The 12,736-nt window shown below is 37.9% G+C and overlaps 1 protein-coding gene across 4 annotated transcripts in view; it reads left to right on the plus strand.

The window, feature by feature from the left end:
• Positions 1-12,736, plus strand: part of LOC150076258 (solute carrier family 41 member 1-like) — a 192,990-nt gene that overhangs the window by 11,793 nt on the left and 168,461 nt on the right. The window lies entirely within an intron of this gene.

Genomic DNA, 12,736 nt, shown 5'->3' on the forward strand with positions numbered 1-12,736 from the left:
AAAATTTTTTCAGTACAGTATTAATAGTTTCTACGAATGCTGACTCAATTTGCAGTAACTTCGAAAAGCAGTATATTTTTACAATCCTTGTGAAAAAAATGGTCCCAGCCTTGTAGATTATACATAACTTCATTAAAATACTTATGTAGAGTATACATAATTTCATTAAAATACTTGTTTTCTTTATTGTTCAAAAACAATTTGAGGTAACAAAATTCCTAAATTAACCAATTGTTATGAATTGGTTATAATATCCAATTATAACCAGTTATGAATATCAGGCTTAATGTCTAAGTTTGCAGAAGACACAAAAGTTGGAAGGGTGCTTAAAGGCAGTAATCAAGGTAAGGTTCTGCAACAAGATCTAGAAAAATTAGGTAGATGGACTGAGAAATAGCAGTTGGTGTTTAACATTACCAAATGAGTAGCAGTTATTAAAGTATCAGCTGTGTGTTACTACACTCAGGGTAGTGGAAAATGAAAAAGACCTGGAGGTAATTGTGCAGTCAGATTTGAAGTTCTATTAAGCAGTGCAGACAGACTGCCAGAACAGTTCATGACATTTTGTCATTGATATACAGGAACTTTGCTATCAGGGATAAGAAGGTGATTATCCCATTGTACAAGGCAGTGGTTAGGCTGCATCTTGAGTACTGCATACAGGTCTGGAGGCCTCATTTTAGGAAGGACAGATCTGTTGGAAAAAGTGCAGAGAAGGCAACAAACAGGGCTGTAGTGGAAAGTATATGTCATATACTCTCTGAATTTTTTTAGGTGAATAGTGTATACCTTCTGGTTTTCGAAAGACTTGAAAATATAAATATTATTAGCATTAGCATTAGTAGAGGCATTTGATGCAAGAAAGCAAGCTTATGCAGCATCAGCCAAAAAAAAAAAAAAAAAAAAAACCACTTCCACTTCACCCCTCTGTTCGTTCAAAATACCTGTCCAGCTGAGCCTTAAACTTATTTAGGCTATCAACCTCCACCACAAGGGATGGAAGTCTGTTCCACCAACCAACCACCCGCTGGCTAAAGGCAAATTTCCGCACGTCTATCCTACATCTGTCTTTCCTCAATTTGAATTTATGCCCTCTCAGGTGATTATTCTGAGCTATAGGAAGAATCCCATCAGCATTGAGCATGCTTAAACCATTCAAGGCTTTATACACCTCTATCAGATCACCTCGCTGGTGCCTAGTCTCCAGACACTGTAATTTGCAAAACTTAAGCCTTTCTTCGTAAGAGCACCCCTTTGTTCCATTCACTAATCTTGTTGCCCTTCTCTGTACTCGTTCCAGCAGCTCTACATCCTTCTTGAAATGAGGCCTCCAGACCTGTATACAGTACTCTAGGTGTGGCCTGACCATCGCCTTATACAATGGAATAATCACCTCCTTATCCCTGCTGGAAAAATTCCTGTATATCATTGACAATACTCCATGAGCTACTCTTGCAGCCCGTCTGCACTGCTCAGAGAACTTCATATCTGCCTGCACAACCACCCCCAAGTCCCTTTCATTCTCTACCACTGTCAGTGTTGTACCATAGAGTTGATACGTTGCTCTGGGGTTGCTGTTTCCCATGTGTAGTACTTTACATTTGTCAATGTTAAACTTCATTTGCCACCTCTCAGCCCATCTGCTCAACCTTTCCAGATCCTGTTGCAGAAGCATAGTGTCAGTAGTGTCCTTGACAACCCTGCCAACCTTTGTATCGTCTGCAAACTTGGACATTAATCCCGATATACCATCATCAATATCATTTATAAATACAGAAAACAATAATGGACCCAACACTGAGCCCTGAGGGACTCCACTAATAACATCAGTCCACGATGAGCAGTGTCCATTGATTACCACTCTCTGTCTTCTCCCCCTCAACCACCCCTTTATCCATAGCAGCAATTTGCCTCCAATGTCACACTGCTCCAATTTGTGTAGCAGTCTTCCATGTGCAACAGTATCAAAAGCCTTTCTAAGATCCAAGTATATAATATCAAAGTTATTCCCTGCATCCAGTTCTTTTGTGACTGCATCATAGTATCCAATCAAGTTGGTCAGGCAAGACTTCCCCTTAACAAAACCATGCTGTGTCTGAGCTATAACTGAAGTCTTGTCTAAATGATCCTGCAGTGCGTCTTTAACCAGTGCCTCCATTAATTTTCCTGGAACAGAAGTCAAGCTCACAGGTCTATAATTACTTGTGTCAGCCTTTGATCCTCTTTGTGAATTGGGGTCACATTTGCACATTTCCAGTCTATGGGTACCTCCCCTGAGTCCAAGGAAGCTCTCATAATTATGGCTAAGGGTTTGCTTACTTCCTTTGCTGCCTCCTTTAATATAACTGGATAGATCCCATCCACCCCGGGTGCCTTTCTTGTGTTTATCTTCAACAGTTTCTCCTCCACTTTACTCCCAGTTATTTCAAGATTCTGTAACTTACTGCTAGAGTTGAATACACCTCTGGCATTCCCCTCGCTGAATAACTCCTCATGTGTGAATGTCGATGCAAAATATTCATTTAGTTTGTTAGCCACCTGAGCAGGATCATCAACACTTGACCCATCAATATCAAGTGGACCAATCTGATTCATCCCTTTCCTTCTAGAGTTTACATAAGTAAAGAACTCTTTGCTGTTTTTCTTTGCATCCCTTGCCAAGGATTTCTCGTAATCTGCCTTCGCCTGCCTAACCTCCTTTGTAACTTGGTTGCATATCAACTTGTATCTATCATAGTCTTCTGTGTCATGTGTTAATTTGTAAGTATCCCATGCATTTTTCTTCTCTGCCATATGCCTCATTAGTTCATCTGACATCCATTTTGGCCTAAACCTTGAACAATATTTCTTAGTTGGTATGTAAAGCCTAGTAGCTTCCAAGATAAGTTCTTTGAATGCTTCCCATTTTGAATTTGCTGTTGGTAACATCATCAGTTGGTCCCACTGTATAGAATTTAAATACTGTCTCAGTCCATCGTAGTCGCCTTTACGGAAGCAATAACCCTTCCCTTTACCCCTAATGGTAGTTAACTCCTTGAGTAAATCCCACTTCAGCACACTGTGATCACTGCCACCTAGTGGTTTCTGTATCTGCAGATTCTTAATGCATGAAGAATCACTGCTGATAATCAAATCAAGAGTATTACTCCCTCTAGTTGCCTCCCGAACATGCTGATATAGAAAACAATCATCCAATAAATCCACAAAAGCCCTGCTAGTGTGTGAGTATCCAGCCCCCAAATTCCAGTCAATATCTGGGAAATTAAAATCTCCCATTATAAGACACTCTGATTTACTGGCCCACTCTATTTCCCTGTACAGTTCCTTATTATACTCATCAGAGTCATTAGGCCTATACCACACTCCTACTCTCAATTTTGATCTCCCAATGCTTATGTCACACCAAACTGACTCCACACTGCACTGTCCAGCGATGTCGACTGGCTTCACTTCCTTGGTTTTTATGTGTTTCTTAACTAATAGCATAACACCTCCCCCCTTCCTATCCTGTCTATCCTTTCTGTAGACGTTGTACTCCCCAAATTGCAGTTCCGCATCCCTTATATCTGTGTGACACCACGTCTCTGATATCCCAACAATATCTGCCTTCGATGTTTTGAGCAATACCTCAAATTCATCAAATTTATTTACTAAACTCCTAGCATTGGTGTACACGCAAGTATACCTGCACCTGTTTCTATTCTTAGCTACCCTAACACAACCCATGTGTTTACTTGTACCACAATGGCTCCCAGCAGTCTCTGAAATACCATGCATCTTGTTTTTCAGGCTTCTGCTCATTCTAATAGAAGCAGTGCAAGAATCTCTTTCACCTCTGCCAGTGGCTACTGTCAATCTATTGGTCTTTGTCTCCCCCCAAGCTAGCAGTTTTCCGACCCACCTAACACTGCCTCGATAGCATCAGCAAATATTCTTGCACCCTTTCTATTTAAGTGTATCCCATCCCTGTAGAAGCAATCTCTCCTGTTAACAAGTACAGTCCAGGCTGAAAAAAATTCTACCCCTTGAGCCTTGCACAATCTTTCCAGGGCCGAATTGATCGACAAGGCTCTCATCATATACTCCCTCCTATCGTGTCTGGGCAGAATTGCAGACACTTTCAAATTCAACCCTAATTCTCGGCTTTTGTTCAACAGTGACCTGTACTTGTTAAGTAATTCTGCCGGTCTCCTACTCTTAATATTATTAGTGCCAACGTGTACAACTATATCACCTTTTGTGCCCTTAAAAGATGATATTCGCTCTACAACGTCATCAACCTTTGCCCCTGGCAGACATACCCTGGTCCTGTTCCACCTATCTTTTTTACAAAGCATGTTCCCCGTTTCCCTGACAATAGAGTCACCAACAACTACTAGTTCCTTCGGGACCAGCGCATTCTGCCTTGGGGGTTGTCTCTGTGTCACGCGATGCCCAAGTGCAAGCTCTGGCGTTGATGTGGGCAGCTGAGAGCTTGATGGGCCCCTCAATTTAGTTTCTTCGAGGGCATCCACCCTGTCCTTCAAGCTCTCATATAGGCCCAAAAGAACGCCGAGTTGTTGCCTGATATCGTTACACTCCTTGCATCGCGCACACACAAAGACATCCCCCTTGGCAGTATCAAGTCCCATACCCGATTGCTCTGCAAACATCAAGCAAACAGTGCATTTTATAAGGCTGTGAGTCAGAGGACAACTGCCCCCCTCAGTTCTGCTCTGAGCCACAGCACTTCCATTAGCTTGAGCCTTTTGCTTTGCTGCTCTGGTCTGAGTCATGATTCTATTAATTTATTAATTAATTATGTTATGTTATTAATTATATTACGTTTGTAATCTAAGTCGTTATATGTATTTATTTAAACGTACAATTTAACTGCTAACGAAGTTCAACTAACGCTATCTAGTACGGTATATAACCTACGGTATATCTAGTACGGTATCACAATGGCGGGAAAGTTAATAACGGTAGCGGTAGTTACGAACACGTGGAAACCCTTACCGATACTTTTACAAGGCCGAGTAAAGAATAAATACACCAAATTAATCAAAAAATCACAAAATAATGTTATACTACTAAATTTAAATCAAAAGTTTTAGAAAAACAATAATTTCAAATCAATAAATAAGAAAAATCCACTTGATTATTAAATCAAGAATTATTAAAATATTTAACATTATAACATTCATAGAGTATACTTTCTGCTAATTTTATGACTCCAGCACTGGCAACAAGATTAGTGAAGGGAACAAAATGGTGGTCTTACCAAAATTAAAACTTAATTTCTGAAAATTGCAGCATCTGGAGACTAAACAACTGTGAAGTGATCTGATTGCGGTGTTTTAAGTCTTCAAATCAATTGAGCAAGTTCAATGCTGATGGCATTCTTCCTCTTCTGTGGTCAGTGTCTGGACATTTTAGCCATCTGAGAAAAGATATGAATATAATATGACTTATTTTTTTAAATATTCTGCACATTTGAAAATGACTTATCTGGGGATATCTGAGAAAAACAGGCAGGTGGCTGCCTGTTTTTCTCGGATATCCCCATCCATGTACAAAAAATGATGCTACTTTTTTACGTGAAAAAACTGTAGCCTACTGACCCTCCTTTTATTGTCAAACTGCATAATTATTAGACCAACTTTTCACCTCTTATTTCTGTTCTCCGAACCATTTATTTTCTGTGTTTAAGTGGGAGGTTTGAAAGTAGAAATGAGGAAACGTTGAGAAGTTAGAAGAGCAGAAGTATGATAAAAAATATTTAAAAGAAAAACTGGATTTTGAACATGTCCTGAGGCAGGAATAGTTTATTTATTATGGGATGTGATTGAAGGGGAAAGTGTTAGACAAGGTTTCAAGAGGAGGAAGAACTGGAATGTCAAGCTACTTGGTAGACGCTGCTGGATAGTGTGTGGGTGGAAGAGAGGATAAAGAACAGACAGAGAGAGATGGAGATGTAATTGAGTTCTAGTTGTTGTGGACCTACCATGTGGTAGAGAACATATAATTTCTTAAAAATTACAAATTTTAGAAATTTAAATTTAATATTAAAAGGTTTTTTCTTGTTTCTGAATATTATATTGAAGTAGTGCGTAAATTATACTAGATTTTAATCCTTAAGCCAGCATTTACCAAACTGTCTTCAATGAAAAATCGTAATTAATAATTTTAAAAAAATAATAAAATAAATAATTTTTTCATATTTGTAGTGTACACCACTTTGTATAATTATAATTAAAAAATTTTTTTTTCCAGTTATTAATATACTGGCATAGACTAATAATCAAACAGACCACGGAATACTTTATTTTGGCAGACTTTTGCATAGAGGTAATGACATCTGCGAAAAAGTAGCAATGTGATCTAATATGCCATTTGTATGCAATTTAGCCTGGAGTACATAGGTTGAAGGAGAGGAGGAAGCGAATCGATATCATAACTAAACTCACTTCCTTGTATAAATTTTTGAAATACTATTAAAATAACTGATCATAGATTTGTGGTTGAAAAAAGGAACTTTAAAATGAGAAGCAAGTACTTCTAGTATTACAACTGTTGTCTATGAAAGTGAACACAGTATTGTCATACTTCCAAGTGAGGATGAATAATTGCAGCCTTTTGTTCCTCAAAAATCTGAAGTGAAAAAACAGGAACCAACTAATAAAAGACCAAAACGAAAGTATGATGACAGTTATTTGAATTTCGGCTTTACGTGTGTTGGAAATAAAGATGCTCCTGATGCACAGTGTGTTGTAATAAAATATTAGCAAACAGTTAGCATTAGCATTAGTAGAGGCATATGATGCAAGAAAGCAAGCTTATTCAGCATCAGCCAAAAAAAAAAACACACCACTCCCATTTCACCCCTCCGTTTGCTCGAAATACCTGTCCATTTGAGCCTTAAATTTGTTTAGGCTATCAACTTCAACAAAAAGTGATGGAAGTCGGTTCCACCAACCAACCACCCGCTGGCCAAAGGCAAATTTCCGCACATCTATCCGACATCCGTCCTTTCTCAATTTGAATTTATGCCCTCTGAGCTGATTATTCTGAGCAAGATGAAGAATCCCATTGGCATTGAGCATGCTCAAACCATTCAAAGCCTAAAGTTCTTTAGCTCTTGCTAAACTTTTGTTTCACAAGTGTTCCGTAAATATATTGTCAGATGACAGGTGTTCTGTGATTAAAAAAGTTTGGGAAACACTGTCTTAACCAATCAAAATATTTCTCATAAACTGATGTGATCAGTAAAGGTTAAAGGAATGAACTCATTGTTAGAAGGAATGATTTTTTAAGGTAAAATAAATAAATTTTACCCACTGTTTTGAATGATCCTTCAAATAATTTTTATCTCCTGAAAATTAATCCTTGGGAACCTGAGAAAGCGAGTCTCTCCACTCGCTTTCTCATAGACGCACTGTTTCTGCTGCATGCCTCTTCTACAGATACTTCCATGGGCACTGTTCTTCTGAATTGGCTTCTATAATTCCCGCTCTCTCTTTCAAAACAGTCCGAACCTCGGGAACCTCGTAGAGAATTAAAATACAGATTAATGCTGAACTTTTGCATGCCTAATTGGTGTATCTTAGTGATTGACTTGAGCTTTGCTGTTGTTGTTGTTATTTGGTTTTTAGGAGCATTAGCAACTAAGGCCATATTGCTCCCGGGATGTGCGGTGGTCATTCCCTGACCTTTCCGCATCCTCCGTATTTGGTGGTCACGGGTTCGAACCCCGGTCTAATCAAGAAGCATGTGCTACACATTGCTGCTCCTGCCCACCTGGCTACGGAGGCGCCTGACTTGAGCTTTGCATCATGTACCAATAGAATTAATACCAAGAATCCAATAGAATTAGATATATTTATCACTGTGTGATAATGCATGGGTGCAAGAATATCTCAAATACTAGTATAGTAGTGCTTTTCTTGATCTTAACCTTAGTATCTTGCTGTGGTTGGCATAAGAAATACTCTGCACTGTAACTCATCAACCCCTAACCTTTTCTTTTTTTGCATGATTTTTGGTATAATATATTTTCACATAAAGTTTTAGTTGCTTGAAATTGGTGATAAAATTTGAAAATTTTGCCACTGCTTGTTGTGAAGTGAATATTGTGTATATACACTGCCCTACCATTAATATCCGGACCTGCCTTTAGACAAAAAAATAGCTTTTATTGTGCCATTTAATATTTTGTGATGAAATCTTTTGCTTTTATGACAGCCTTCAATCACGGCATACTCCCAACCAGCTTTTTATAAATGTCAGGTGACATGTTCCTCCACTTGGCCTTTAATGCACATCAAATCCACCCTGCCATGGAATATTGTTCCCACATCTGGGGTGGTGTCCCCAAAACCTCTCTCAGGCTTCTTGATTCCATTCAGAAGAGGGCAGTTAGATTAATTAATGATTCATCTCTAACAGAGTCTCTCCACTCGCTTTCTCATAGACGCACTGTTTCTGCTGCATGCCTCTTCTACAGATACTTCCATGGGCACTGTTCTTCTGAATTGGCTTCTATAATTCCCGCTCTCTCTTTCAAAACAGTCCGAACACGTGCCGCCACCAGCCAACATCCATTTACTGTCCAACTTCAAACCCACAGAACCAACTTTTCATCTTCCTCATTTATTCATTCAACTGCCGTTTTCTGGAACAACCTTCCTTCATACGTATTTCCTGAAAATTACAATCTACAGAAGTTCAAGTCCAATATCAACAAATATCTTCTTTCGTCTTCTCAACCTCCAACCCAAGCACGGTACTAAGTACTATAGGTTATAATACCTCTCGTGTTTGGGGTTCTCATAAAAAAAAAAATAAAAAAAAAAAAAACATCACCAGTTCAGTCTTGTTTGTTGGGCGATCAAGACGTTCACATACCCGATGATCCAATAAATCCCAAAGATGCTCAATAGGGTTCAAATGAGGACTCCGGGCTGCCAATCCAACTTTTCCACACCCATGTCCTCAAACCACTCTGTTACGACCCGAGCAGTATTGCATGGCTCGTTGTCTTACTGATACAGGTATTGGCCTTCCCTGAAGTATTGCCATAATGTTGGAAGTGCATAATTGTCCACGTTATTCTGGTATTGCACACATTCATGGTTTTATCAATAACGACTAATGGGCCTAAACCAAACCACGAAACGAGCCCCATACCATGACACTGCCTCCACCAAACTTCATTGTTGGGAGGATACAATCAGGAAGGAACTGTTCCTCTGGCATTCACCACACCCAGGAACAGCCGTCATACTGGTAAAGTGCAAGCCTTGATTCACCTATCCATAGGACTGTTTTCCACTGCTTTACAGTTCAGGATTCACACTCCTTACCCATGTTAATCAGCATCGAGTGTTTGTTGAGGTGATCAAACTGCACGACCATTGTAACCCATATCATGGAGTGTCCTTCGTGTTGTACTAGTGCTGACATTAGTCCCAGTATTCTCACAGAGTGTTTGTGACAATGGCAAATTATGATTTGCGCACGAGTCCTTCGCAGAATTCTCTAGTTTTCAGGGTTTACCAGGCCATTTTTAGGGAGATTCAGTCCCATTCCTCTTCCATTTGCATATGATGTCTCCAACTGTTGACCTAGGAATCCACAGAGTGACTTGATGTCTCGTACAGAACGAGACATCAAGTCACTTATGTGGCGTCCTACTACCATTCCACGTTGGAAGTCTGTTATTTCTGTCGAACATGTCATCTTGCATGCCCACTTTTGGAATTGTCTGTTCAAAGCCCAATTTGCATATGCATAGCAGGTTCTGTGATGTGTTGCATGCATAGGACCTGTTTTCCCATCCATGGTTCCCATCCATATCTGGATACCCCTCCATCCATGGAGGGGTGTCCAGATATTAATGGTAGGGCAGTGTATATATAATGTATTCTTATATAGTATGTAATGAAGATACCTAACCAGAATGTTAATATTTGGTAATAAAAATAAGATTAAATATACAAGGTAGGATTAAAAAGTTCCAGGACCAAATTTTTATTTAAACAGATAACGTGTAATATTTAGATGGTACACATGAAAAAGAAAAAAATACTTTGCTATTTATACATTTCCATCATTTATACAAATTTCAAAAAAAAAAAAAAAAAAAAAATCATGAAACCAAAACATGCAGGTATAACCAATGTTACAGTATTTTGAAACTACCTTGATTGTGTTTGTTGTTGTTACCATAATTTCTGCTTAACCTCAAAATTGTGATCCCTTTAATGAGTTCTTTATTTTGTTAAAAAAAAAAAAATCACAACACAAAGTCAGCTGAATAATGAAGATGCTGTAAGATAGAAATATTTGAAAAGGTATTCAGAAATTTTTGTTTCATGAGGAGCTGGACTATTCTATGGAGTAATTTACATTGTTTCCTTATCACAGTCAATGTGTGTTCCTTTTGATTGTCTCTCTCTCTCAAGCACATAATGATTTTTATATTAACATTACAGCCATCCGGTTTAAATTCATAATTATGTATTCATAATGAATTAAGTCAAAAAATAATTCTAGCATAACTTTGTCTTCAGACATGTTAATCCAATTTTTTTTTTCTTCCTGGGAGACTTCCATTCAGAGGATTGATTTGTCTGTGTGAGAAGTAACACCACATTTTATTTCTTGTCACTATTGCTTTTAGGAACCCTAGATCATGATTGCAAATTTCAACGATTTCTTTAGAAAATTTAGCTCTTGTTTCTATCAGATCTGCTATTAAAATTTCAGGACAAAGTTGCATAATCTTTTCATTTTTAAAAATATCAGATATGACAACTTATCAATTTGCCATATTATATTCCAGCTTAAGAAACTGTCTTAAATTCTTATTTCACAATCAGCCTGTATAATGCTCATATAACATGCGTAAACATATTTGTTATTTGTTGATGTGCAAGGTTTCATAATTTCATCCCCATTAATATTGCATCAAACTTTGATAAACTTGTACCATTCACATGTCCTCTTGATGAAGTATTTTCACTGTATGCTTCATCAATAATTTCTGCTGGTTCTGAGACTGCTTACTCAACAAAAAACAATTTTATAGGTTTTTTTTTGTTTATAAAGTGACATTTTAAAAAAAATTATGATACCATTAACAGCAGATAAAATTTAACTTTTGCACCTGTGAAACCAAAACGCCATGCACTGTTAACAATTCTGGGCATTCTGTTATAAAATAAAGAGGATTTCTTATTTGATCAAATATTTTTAACAAATTCAGTTCTGAAACTTTCTGATCCTACATTATATTTTTGTCAAAAGCTTATCCAACACCTGCAAACATTATACACTAATTCTCATTTGTTCTGTTCATCATACAATACAATTAATTATTATTTTTAGCAGACTTATTATTATAATTATTAGCCATATGGTGCAAGGAAGCCTGAGGCTTATGTTTCACCAGCCAAAAAAAAAAATAATTTCTGAATTACTCCACGAGAGAGAGAGAGAGAGAGAGAGAGAGAGAGAAAAAACAAGAGTCAGAAGTAGAAGGGAATAACCAAGAAAGAGAAGAATGATGGTATCCAGCTCAGTACCCTGGGGGTGGTAATTGATAGTGATTATTTTAACATTTTGGAAACTTTTAGTTTGGAATGGCATTCCTATTGAATTTGAGTACTGCTTGAAATGTTACTTTTGTTGTCCCAGGACAGTTTTAGGTTGTATATTATGCTGCTTGCTATTAACTTAGATAGTTGTGAACATTATGGCATCCATGACAGGGCGACATTCATTTTCAAAATTTCAAAAATGTTTTCAATCACTATTTTGTTTGCTTTGTCTGTGGCTTTTTGATTTCTCTTTTGCTAAAATTCCTTAGAGATGTGGCATACAAAAATAACTTACAGATGGAAATCACAGCTTCCATAATAAGCATCATTGAATCATTGTAGTTACAAAACCTTCTGTGAAAGTCTGGAAACTGAGTCTAAAGATTTGAGGGAAAAGTTTGTTTTGAAAAAGAATTAGTTGTAAGGGTGCCAAATCTAAGGGTGACAGAGTGTGAGTTATCAGTCGATTTAACCCCTGCTCATCTCGGTCGTCCAAATTATTCGCTGTATGATTCCTTTCCATTCAAAGGTGGTACTTATACATATATGTGTTCTGATATTTCCTGTCAGAGACTTAGTAATTTGGAATCTCCCCTTTTTATTATTTCGATCTTCTCTGGCTTAAAATCTCTACTACATTCTGTCAAATTCAACTGTTGCCTCTATCGTTCTCCCAACTCCACTAATCACTTGAAACTCTTTTACTTCCTCTCTCTTTTTGAAAATTGACTTTCTCCAGTCTAGCTTTCCTAACAGTAAGGTAATTTTCCTTGGTTGATTTTAATGTTCACAACTCCAGCTGGCTTCTGTTTTCTAGTAACACTGACCCAGCTGGGCGAGATGCTTAGACTTTTGCAATACCTTGCACAAACTGTTCATTTACCTACCAGAACACCAGACAATCCTAGCCACACAGCCAACACACATGATCGTTTTCTCACAAAAAACTCAAAGTACATGGTCGAGGTGGTTGGTCCTCTAGGCACCTCAGATCACAACTTGGCGATAGTCTCTTCTCCAATGGAGCCATTCTCTCATAGCCATTCCCAATCTAGTGTTGTTTGGCATTACAAGAATGCAAAATGGGATGATCTGCAAGATTTATTTTCCTTGGTCAGATTACTGTTTCAAAACTTCTGATGTTAACGTTTGCT

The sequence above is a fragment of the Mastigoproctus giganteus genome, chromosome 13 (assembly GCF_048544385.1).
Source record: "Mastigoproctus giganteus isolate SK-2022 chromosome 13, ASM4854438v1, whole genome shotgun sequence".
Classification (NCBI taxonomy): domain Eukaryota; kingdom Metazoa; phylum Arthropoda; class Arachnida; order Uropygi; family Thelyphonidae; genus Mastigoproctus; species Mastigoproctus giganteus.